This window comes from Clytia hemisphaerica, unplaced genomic scaffold (assembly GCF_902728285.1).
Source record: "Clytia hemisphaerica strain Z4C2 unplaced genomic scaffold, Clytia hemisphaerica genome assembly, whole genome shotgun sequence".
Taxonomy (NCBI): domain Eukaryota; kingdom Metazoa; phylum Cnidaria; class Hydrozoa; order Leptothecata; family Clytiidae; genus Clytia; species Clytia hemisphaerica.
This window is the reverse complement of record NW_027104543.1, coordinates 418,235-429,944: the sequence shown is the minus strand read 5'-3', so window position 1 is coordinate 429,944 and position 11,710 is coordinate 418,235. Positions and strand designations below refer to the sequence as shown.

At 35.3% G+C, this 11,710-nt stretch overlaps 1 long non-coding RNA gene across 1 annotated transcript; it reads right to left on the bottom strand.

Annotated features, from left to right (window-relative positions):
- Positions 1-199: 199 nt before the first annotated feature.
- Positions 200-2,543, bottom strand: LOC136822651 (uncharacterized). The gene is made up of 4 exons (XR_010848919.1): positions 2,462-2,543; positions 1,699-1,732; positions 615-676; positions 200-295 (listed from the first exon to the last, which is right to left on the bottom strand). It is a non-coding gene; the product is annotated as an uncharacterized lncRNA (long non-coding RNA).
- Positions 2,544-11,710: the final 9,167 nt, after the last annotated feature.

The following is an 11,710-nucleotide window of genomic DNA, read 5'->3' as shown; positions in this document are numbered from 1 at the left end:
ATGGGAAGCCTGAGACAGTCAATTAGGTAGAGATTAGTAAAAAATTATTTAAAGTTGGCTAAATTCGTTGGATAAGGAATTCATTTATATAAAGAGAAGCTTGAATTCCAAGACAGAAATATGACTAAAAAGTTTGCAAAATTCATAATGAAAAGAGGAGGTTATTTGCAAAAAAGTAATTTTGAAAGTTTAATTTTACGATTTTTTTTCCTGTTGTTGATTCCAATAGTGCCAATAAAACAGCACCATCCTGCAAATCGAATGTCAAGTCCCTAACCACAATGTTTTTACCGTTCTGAAATTTAAAAAGAAACCATTAATCAACAATAATGAAGTTGCTTAAAAAAGTAGAATAAAATTCTAATTTAATAATATTTACTGCAAATTTCAAAAGGAATCATTATCACTATGAATGAATTCAAAAACCTGTATCAAATGGAAGAACAAGTCTCATTTTTGTAAATTTTCTTGGATTCGAAGCCTACAGGATTTTGTTCCAAATCCATTTCAAAAAATATATAATGTATGTATGCAGATAGTTGGACAGAAATTCTATGAATTTCTTCACATACATATGAAATATAACATATTTCAAATTCAAAACAAAAGGATACTTTTTTCAAAATATGATTGATCCATCTGGTGAAGGTCTTCTTTTGGGTGTCTGATCGTTCATCTAATTGAGGTGAAAATAACAATTTTTTAGAAAAGAAAAAAACCAAAAATCCCTAGCAATAACTTACCTTATTTCACGAATATTACTAGTCATTTTATTAACACAAATTGAAAAATTTCGTGTTAACAAAAACTCCCTTAATTAAAACCAGCCGTGGTGTCCTTGAAAAAGCAAATTAAATTCGTGTTATTTTTTGCGTGTAATTTCAAGGCCGTTGAATACTTGCCTAGTAATATTCGTGTAATAAGGTATTCATCAGGCTATAATATTCATTCCTTTTCATACCACAAAGTAAAGTTTTTCAATAATTAGAATCAAAACAATGTTAACAGTAATATGTTTGCTTACTATACTTTGTGCAAATACAACACAAATTAGCTGAACTAGCCCGAAAAGACCACTTATGATAGTCTAAATGCGCCAAAGAATGACAAGCTAGTTGGTTCTGATTTTCGTCAATCTGTGTTTTGGTGGTCTCTTTAAACTCTTGGGCCTTTTCTATTATAATATCTTCGTGCTGGTTGAATTTGATTGGTGCAAAAAAGATATAGTCTGCAACTTTAGGGCGTTTGATGATTTTTCTATGGGGATCAATCTTCAAAGTAAAACGTTCATCTGGCTTGGCAACTTTTCTGCCTATTTCATCAAAAGCTGCAATCTTCTTTGTTGTCTTAACAACAAAGCTGTTGTTTACTTGAGTATCTTTTCCAATAACCAATTTAAAAGGACTGATTTGCAATTTAGTAACAGTATAACTTTCTTGAGTGACAAGTCTTTCAGTTTGAATTTCCATAGTTTTTGTTTGCAATACACGAAGCCCTCCATATTTCTCGTGAAACCTTTTAGACAACATAGCTGGAAATAGACTAAATTATTCTGAAGACAACTAGAAATATTTATACCAAAGCTCCTTTATATCGATGATTCAGCCTCATGACGAGGCACGATTAGATTAAAAGGTCCCGGGAGACTTAAACTAAGGTCAATGAAAATCTGATTTTATGACCATATAACTCAATTACCTTTTAACCACGACTAGTTTCTGTCTTGTCACGTCTAAAAAACAAAATCAAATTTTATTCTTCATAAAAACTACTTGTAAATCTTCCTATCTTGGTATTTTTCTCTACATATTTAAGCGAAAGAAACTCACTTTCTTGGAAAGAAAACCAGCTTTTTATATGCTTCATTGTTCAAAAATTATCATGAGTTGGCTTGCATGTTTCCATAAGAGAGATTTGATGAAACTTTTAATATTCAAACTTCCTTATCTCTCAAAGAACAAATAACATTTGTTTAGCTGCTTATTTTTCGAATTACTTATAAAAATAAAGATCATAAGAAAGTTTGCAACTGCATGTAAAACAAGTCTCCTATTCAGGAGAAGAAGTTTAACACAATTTCTTTACTAGAAAGAAGAGTTGTCATTCGAGTGAGATATTTAACAATTTTGTTGCCTTTAAAAGAACTTCTTTCAGGAAGATCTACAATGTTTTTTAGTTTGTAAAAATACAATAAAAGTGATTAGATAGAACTCTCAGGGTTTGAATCATGAAAATTATTTTCTGCTTGTTGTTGATGGTAACAGAAAGTTAATTTTCAATTCAGCCAATGTAACACTAAGATACTCAAGTTTGTTGACAAAATTTGACGTAAAAATATTGATGACATTTTAGCTTGACAACAATTCTGCAGAGAAAAGAGTACTAGATAAAATATCAAAAGTATTGAAAGACATAATTAAATTTTGAATAAAGGAATAGTAGAGAAAATTCAAATACTTACAAAGATCTTGGGAGCTATTTTCATCCATCATTACTCCAAATAATCATCACATTAATTATTTTTCATCTTTTATTATAAAACCGTCTATAATAGAAAGAGACTTGTAATCTTTGTGGCAATTCAAATGCAGAGGAGGGAACCACTTCTATAGCTAATTTATGAAAAACAAAGTTAATTGAGTAATCTCTTGATTTTGTTAAAAAAAGGAATGACATAAATAATTAGGAAATCCAAAAAAATGCCCATTTTTGATTTTTCACCATAACTTAATGAAAACTAAATTTTCAAATTTGATATTCTTTGGTGTTGTTGTACATTATGTGAAAAACTGGTCAGAACTTTTTTTTTGTTAAAGTGCAAGATTGATAATATTTACATTTTAATTTTTATAATCATTGCCAGGATACTTATATCCTGAAGCTCACAAAAGTTATAATGAGAATGAGATCAACCACATTTCAAAACCGAGTCCTATTAATAAGGAGGACATTTTGCATACCCTCACCCTAATCATTTACGCTGCTTAAAAAACCTTATTATCCAGATTCTCCTTTTGATTTCTGATTTTTGCAAAAAGTTTTTAACTAAAATGTCAAATACAATCAGATACAATATGGACAATGAGCAGATTGTTGACCTTGTTCCCAACATGGCTTCTATCGCCTATAACTGAACAGAGCTAAGCTACCTTGCCAAGAAATTGATTTGATTCTCTGAATCAATTTTTCAGAGGACAAAATATCCTAAATTAGGGGCCTTACACATAGAGAAAGTGTCTACTTCGCATCTATTGTTTCAAAACAATTTTTATTTTGTATTTTACTGTTAGTTGTTATTAGTCATTTATCTTTAAATTTGTCGTTCTTTTTTTTAATGTTGCGTAGTAGGCACTTTCTTGCCCTCATACACAACAAAAAGTCAAAATAGCATTTCTATTCTCCAAGGGTCAAGGTCGAGGGAATTTTTTGGGTCTTTTTAAGAGTACCAAAACCATGGAAATTCAAAAATTTTGCAAAGTTTAATCTCTTTAAGGGTCAGTTTTCATAGGTCTGGTCCGCATATACCTGACATTCTCAACCCTAGTACCCCCAGGTCATGCATGGCTCTGGCTTTATTGTTGTGCAAATGAAATTCTTGGATTTGATCAGAGAATCTCACCATTTTATAAAAAAAATTATTCATTGTTAATGCAAAATTTGCTTGAAAAAGTTTAGTTGGAGATTGAGGCGTTTCCTGTATTAGAGTAAAACTAGTGTACATGTTGTCACTGTCAGTAAGTTAAAAATCTGCCCAAACAGGGGGGTCACTGCGATGGAGTGCTTTCACTTTCACTTTCATGTTTCCTCAAAATAGCAAAAAGTGGGATGACTTTGTGTGGCTTTACTTCATTAGCTTATTTTTGCCTGAGTCAATTAAAAGCAGAAAAGTGACAAAGGCAAAAGTGTACACATCAAATTATCAATTTACACAAAAAGTAAGAATTGTAAACACTTATTAAAGGTGTCCTTAATGAGCACAATTTCTATCGTAATATGTGATCAAGATTTACCAAAAGCAATAAAATATACTAGAAGCACCAGTTTTCTAGACTTGTTAAAAACAAAATTGAGAAGCATCTGATAATCTGACGCTATAAGGGTATAAAAAATGAACTGATTTTAGCCTTTTTTAGTTGGTCAAAGTGGGTACGTGGTCATTCTCTACAAACTCGAGAACAAGTTTATTTTTTTGTTAAGTCTTTTTTGTTGATCTGGACAAAACTAAAAAAAACTGAAAAACTCTGTAGCCACATTTATAAAAGAGTCATTTTTAAAGCTTTTGCATGGGCAACTGCCAATAACCTCCAACATTAATTAGTTTTAGTCCGTAAAGTTTTAAGGTACCCCAATAAGTAGCCCAAAACGTAAGTTGGTCTAATGCCAACATTCCTCATCTAATTCTGACACCCATCTTTAGAGAAATAATGGGAAGGTTGGAATCTTTGATTGCTAATTAGCAGTCAGGGAGGAAAAAATATTTTTTCAATCAGTGATTTTGATTTACATCTAATCGGTGTCGGGTAGAATGTAAATGACTACCAAGGCAAAAAAATTTTCAATCTGCGGACAAGTTTAGACGGGGGTGGTTCCATTTAGACGGGGGTTCTGTTATTATCAGTTAGGGTCAGGGTTGGACTCGAGGGTCACAATATAGAGCCGAAGGCTCTCTTAGGGGCACACGTACCCTGTGTGCTGTGACTAAACAAAGGGCTGCGTCGCAGTCCTTTTAGGGGCACCGGAGTCTTTAAATTACACCCTAGAAGTATTTGTTCGTTTCGATTTCTGCCGTGTCTTGCTGACGCAACCGGTTAGGCGTCAGGCTTGGAAACCAAGGTTGCTTGCATTTGGTGGTTCGAGCCGAGGTAAGGAAGTATATTTCAGAAATAGGTTAAAAAAGTCAGAATATAACTTAGAACAGTTCAAAAACTCAGAATAACATCAGAAAGTAGAATGGAAGATAGGAAATAGAGAAATTAGAAAAAATCCCTGGAGAGTCATTTACAATCTATCCACGACCCATCTAATCCTAGCAATTAATAAGAATTGTCAGAATTAGATGAGGAATGTCAACACTAGACCAATTTATGGTAGTGACTTAGGCGATTCTAACAGTCCATTGAATAACTAATTTCTGCACCATAATTTTTTGATGATAAGGTCATCTAATTGATTTGTCTTTTATAAAACAGCTAAGTATATGTTCAACAGCTAAGTCCATAGTTCGCACCCCCCCCTTTATAAAGGGGGGGGGAGCCATGTTCAGAAAATCTCAGAAAGGGGGGGGTAAGAGAATTTTTTCTAGAAAGGGGGAAGTTTTCAGAAAGGGGGGGGGTTCATCTAGAAAGGGGGGGTAAGATGTCAGTGGTATGTTTTTTAGTGTATATATACCAGTGTTCTGGTTACACAGTCTGAAAGAAGTTCACTTTTACCTTTGATCAAAGCGTACACCACCAAATTCAGATTTCCTAATTATTTGCTTATTTACACTAAATGTTCTTGCTTTTTCACCGGTAGAATTATGGTAGGATTTTAAAATTTTGAGGGGGGTAGCATCAAATTTTAAAAGGGGGAAGAACCTAGGGTAGGGGGGGTAGCTCTAGGGTAGGGGGGGTAGTGACCCCCTTCCGAACTATGTTAAAGTCTTTAGACAAAAATCAGAAATTGTTACAGAATTTTGCAGGTTTTTTCAAACATTGATACTATATGTCTGAGTACCTCAATCAAATTCAAAATAATTCTGCAAGTTAGGCCTCCGTTAGATTCTTATGGCTATGGGCTTTTGTACCAAATTTATGCTTTGCTAAAGCATGCATCAAGTGACTTCAAAACAAGATGTCCACCTCTTTCTTCATATAAAAACATTCAAGTCGTTGTTACTGTTAAAAAGTGTGTACATCATCAAAAAGTTATGACAAGGGTTTAAAAAAGGCAATTTAGAATTGTCTTTTTTTATCTGATAAAGTAAAAACAAAGAGTTGCACTATTCTTTGTGGCTTCCCTGCTTTTTCCTGAAGATTTGTTATTTTTACATTACACTCCTCTACCATGACATACAATTTTTTCAAATGGAACGGACAGCGTATTTAACGCGAGCAAAGTGAGAAAAATATCTACTGATAAATTTTTACTTAAACAAAAAATTACGTCACAGGAACAGGGGAGGGCTAGAGTCAAACTTTGAAGAGATTTCTTTTTTCTTCATTTGATCATGCTTTAAAGCCAGCTTCAACATTCAAAGGACTTTTAGTGCGTTCAGCTACACCTTAACCAGCATTGAGCTCAAAATCACACAGAAATCTGTGGACTGCATCTGACAATGCTTCATCACATTTTCTATTTTAAAATGCTTCGAAAAAACCTAGACCACATTTGCGTTATTAAGGGGCAACCATTAAGGAGTGCCTTGGGTACCCAGAGAGCTTACTTTTTATTTCACTGCATATTTCTCTGTCAGTTTGAGCTTAAACTCTTATATCAGGATTAGAAACTAGGCTAGCCTTACCTCTTTTATCTTTCCCTTTACAACAATACAATGCTGACAAGTTGACACAATACATTGACAAAGTAATCCCTGTGAGAGAAGTTTATATCTGCAACAAAAAGGAAAGTGGTTTTCTACTGATTGCTTCCCAATGCTCCTTCACAGCTTTTTATCAAATTTCCACCAATGAGATTGCCACATTTCACACAGCCCTTCTTTTTGGCACCCCTGGTCTCTCAGTGCCTTGCACAACGAGTGGTTGTAAAATCCTAACCTTCATATTTGTTTCAATCCGTGATCCTATAGATTAAGTTTTTTCTCATCTTTAATCTACTGAAGAAAGCGATAATTTGATGCGACAGTTAGTTAGATTGTCAACAAAGTGCCATAAAAAATCATTGAATAAAAGAAGAACTTCAAATCTTAAATATTTTCATTTTTAAGAATTGGTCCAAAAAAGTGAAACATGGAAAAGTTTCTTTTTTTATCGGTTCAATCAAAATACGCAGGGATCACACGCCTGACTATCTTAATTTTAGGACAAATTTTAGGAGGATTTTGGCCAAATTTTAGGAGAATTTTCAATTTTTTAGGAGCATTTTAGGAAAATTTAAGAAATAAATAATTCTAAAATCGACCTGAAGTCAGCCATTAGAAAGATGTTCTACTGAAAAAAAAACACCCACAGAAAGACTGAAATAAAATTACTTTACGTATCATATTATTCGTTCTAACTAAGCCTATGCCATAGTGTGCAGAGGGGTCCAGCTCCCAGCATTTTTCAGCAAAAAAATTTTTAAGAGGGGTCAAAACCTTCCCCACAGCATAGATTTTTAGCATTATTTGAAATATTTGTAACCTATCAGCTCTGACCCCAGCTCTATTACTTAACACTCAACCCCCTAGCAAGCTAGCCCCAGTATTTTTTTTTTAAATACAGCCCCCAATCAAGCAAAAATGGTTTAGCCCCCCCCCCTAAGTTCAGGGGGGTGCATTCTATGCTCAAGTAAAAAATTCACAGATGAGGGCACAAACCACCAAACCTTGCTCTTAAACATTTGAGCCCTCTTTGTTGAATAAAGTCTGCACTCTTTCAATAAACATAGGCTTTTGTTCCAAATATTTCAGTGCAAAAATATATTTTAAACATGTTGTTTCAAGGTCAGGTAGCTTACTACTCCCAGTTGGTTTTGACTTTATTGAGAAAAAAATCTTAGTTTCTTGTCTAATTATACAAATATACAAACATAATCAGCTACCGTCGTGCTTGATTTTTCAGATTTTAGGAATTTAGGAGATTAATTCCCACGTCTCAGGTGGGATTAAGTATGAGGCCCTAGGAATAAAAACACAAAAAGGCAGACTAAGTAAGTGAGATGAGAAGTTTTTGAAAGTGGTCGAAATACACTGATCTAGGTACCAAAGGATATGAGCAACAGAGGAAATTGAATGGAAACATAAGTGTGCAGTAATGGAAACAGTATATTTCGAAACGTAAACAAGAATGCTGAAAATGTATAATAGAGCTTGGGATGACATTGGGGATGCATCAAGATATATAACTGAGAGCCTAACCCGTTTTGATGACGGGTGTCCTGCGTAACCCGTTTTGATGACGGGGGTCTTACTTAGCCTGTTTTGATGACAGGTGTCGCCTAGCCCCGTTTTGATGACGGAGGTTGATAGCCCCATTTTGATGACGGAGGCTAATAGCCCTGTTTTGATGACGGAGGCTAATAATAAACAGGGAGGTTGCCCTGGCGAACCTTAACACCATTGGGACTACAGTGTGCCGAACCTAATCCAGATCTAACTGGATCCTTGACCTTAGGGAATGAATCTAAGTAACTGACTACTGACTTGCCAAGGTTACAGAGTAACCCTACACCCCAACGTCACCCAAATCCAAAGTTTCTTTATTTAAAGATGGTCAGGAGGGAATGAAGGGAGTAGAATAAAGATTAAAAAGAGGGTAAAGAAATTAATCTGAAGAAATTACCCTAATTCTTTGAGTCACAACTTTGAGAAAGTAGATGCAAAATATTCAATCATACCAGGCTTGTATACCAGGTGTCAAAATCAAAACATTAATTAAAATCTAACATCTTCTCTCAAAGAACTTGTCCCATCATATCAAATCCCAAAACTTGACAATTGTCTCATAGCTCATTGACCGGTTAATTTATAACAACAATGAATTTCAAATGGGCGAATTTGATCTATATATACATCTATATATACATTAAGAACCCTTCAAAAAAAAAAAAAAAAATGCATGAATCTCTAAACAAAAGTGCTAAGCCACAAACTAGATTTATCTTGACCTAACCATGACAAGAGAGATAGAGAAGTAATACAAATACGATTCTGGGAGAAAATCCTTTGTAGCATAGGATCCTTTATCGAAGCCTCTATCCCCAACTCTCAAAAGACTAAATGAAGCAGCACAACGACCGACAATCACAACTACAGAAACAATGAGTGTCACTCCAGCCACAAATCACTCAGGATGCAGGAAAATCTTTATACGGCTTGAACAAGATTCTAGTGCCAGAATTTATCCTGATTCGAGACAAAAACGACTCCTCACTCAAAACAAAGGAACAACAAAAGCCAGAAGAAGCAAAATCAAGTCAAAGGTTGAATTTAATTCAAGTGAATCCTGATAAACTTGCCTCAATAACTTTACCAGCATTTTAAGACTTTCTAAATTCAGACGAAAAGAGAAAACAATACAAAGATTCATACCGAAAATTAAAGGAGGGGTGTCAATGAGAGTTGATGGACGTTTTTACTCGTAGCGAGGCTACCATTATTGTTGTTGATCGCTCCTGTGAGGGCGTTTTAGGTGGTAGCTCACCCGGTTGTCGTTCGTTCGTTATTTGGATGGACGAAGCCAGCTCGCTGCTGTCGCTGGATGTTTTCGAATAATGTTACCAGGATATTGGTTCCATCGTCTGCTGAAGAAACTGGCACTGTTGATGGAATTGCAGAAGTTTGGGCAAGCCGTTGGATTCAACGCTGGTTGTTGACACGTATAGCAGATATAGCGGCAAAATGGCTGAAATGGTGGTCGTTGTTCGTCGTGTTGTTCGTTATTCAGATGATGAAAGATTGAAGTTGCGATCAATTGAGACTGAGCTGAACTGTGCTGAAAGGGAGCTTGATGGTAGGATATATATAGGCGAAGGAAAGAATAACCGGCAGCCAAAATATACTATTTCATAACCGCCTCGGAGCGGTGGCGGGATGTACTTCATTCGACTTGGAATTGACCTGAGCTAAGGTTTAGCTCCAAATTTGTTGAGTTTTAGGAGGATTTTAGGAGTTTTGACTTATTTTAGGATTTTAGGAATTTTAGGAGTGGGATCCCTGAGGGGATTTTGTACTTTCTATGTTTGGTTTTTTGCACAAACCCCTGTAATTATGGGTGAACACCTGTTGCTAAGATGTTGGCTCGAAATCGAAAGTGAAAGGACTGAAAATGAAAGTAAAATCGGCCTGCACTCCAAATCCTGTAATCTTGATATAGGAGTTTTTAAGCATAGACTGTCTGTCTTATTCTGCTGTAGTAAGCAATTGAAAGCTCTTGATTTGTTGTTTTTGTCCATGTTTGCTTGGCTCCCCCATGTTGAATTTATTTTTCCATGTCTATACATCGGTGCTAGCGCTGTGATACCGGGCGAAGGTAATCGAAAAGTAATCGAAATGATTGAGCAAATCAAAAATGGTCAAAGAAAATGCCATAATCTTGAGTACAATAAACATACTGCAGACCGCGCATTAGATGATTCTTGCCGCCTGAACAAGCCTATGGCCAGGAGTGTATTTTTCCGAGATTTTTATTGCCGACTGACCGACTGACCGACTGACCGACCGACCAACCCATATTTTAGAGCCAAAAATGACACAAATACAAGTTAATTGTGATCTTGGCCTAGTATTCAATTATCATTATCCAGTTATTTTCATTCAAGTTTTGCAAATAAAAGGAAAAATTGAAAAGTTGTATTTTTTACTGCTCTATTCACATACTGAATTTGAAAGATCTTCTAAGTGGCATTTCTTTGCAAACTTCAAAAAGCTGATTTTTGTCCGTGCCTTTGCGGGACTTTGGCTTAAGTGCTTGCGTGCAGCATAGGGTACAAAGGCCAAACATGCGTTTCCCGTAATTTTTGTATGAAGAGTTGGTCTATACTGATAGAACTTTGCAATTTCCAGACGGTGTCAATCGAACGAATCGAAAGCCGAATCAATTGAACGCAATTGAACACAATCGAATAATTGCAATTCGATTGTCGAACGCAATCGAATCGCAATCGAATCGCAATCCAATATTACCTAGGATTTGCCGTTCAATTGCTTCGATTACGTTTGATTGTATTCGATTATGTTCGATTACGTTCGATTGATTTAGATTTTATTCTCTTTTGTACGATACTTTAGCGCTCGGATTGAGATTCGATTACGTTCAACAATCGAATCGCAATATACCTTTTTTCAAAGAGGCCACCCTGTTGAATAGTGAGAGGTCCTAAAGCCGACAGCCCAGCCTAAAGCCGATGGGGTCTTTCAAAGATACAAACTAAAATAAAAACAAACCTTTCGCTGTGACGCAACGAAGATACCAAAGTGTCAACTAAACTGAGAGATTTGATATATTGAACCAATTGAACCAAATAACAATGATTGCTTCTTATAACAAAACATATTTTTTTATTGCAATATGCACAACGTCATAAATGACAACAGTAGTAACAGCATCATAAAAAGTAACGAGATGTTTTGATTTTCCAAAGCACACGAAAATATAAAAGAGGTCTGTGTACAAGCGTGCTCATTTTGAAACGTTACGTAATCAAGCCTGGTTTCTATTACTTTGCACTGGCACTTGGCTTGATTGTGGGGCTAGGACTTTGTGTAAGGATACATAATAGACAACGTATATTACATTATATTATATATTACATGATAAATATACAAATAGACGACGTATATTACAATTATTATGTCCGATTACGGGCCTTCCGTAAATAAACATCCGGACTTATAGGTGGTAAAGAGGGCGTTGATAGTTGCCGCCTCATTGATTCGATGTTTGTTATTCAAATTAGTGCTACCGCATCCGCCCTTTTTTCAACTTCGCGCCATTTTTACAATTTAGTCTGTTGTTTCTTGATGGAAACCAGTCCAAGTTGTTTCGTATTTTTCCCGCACAAGTCACTTTTA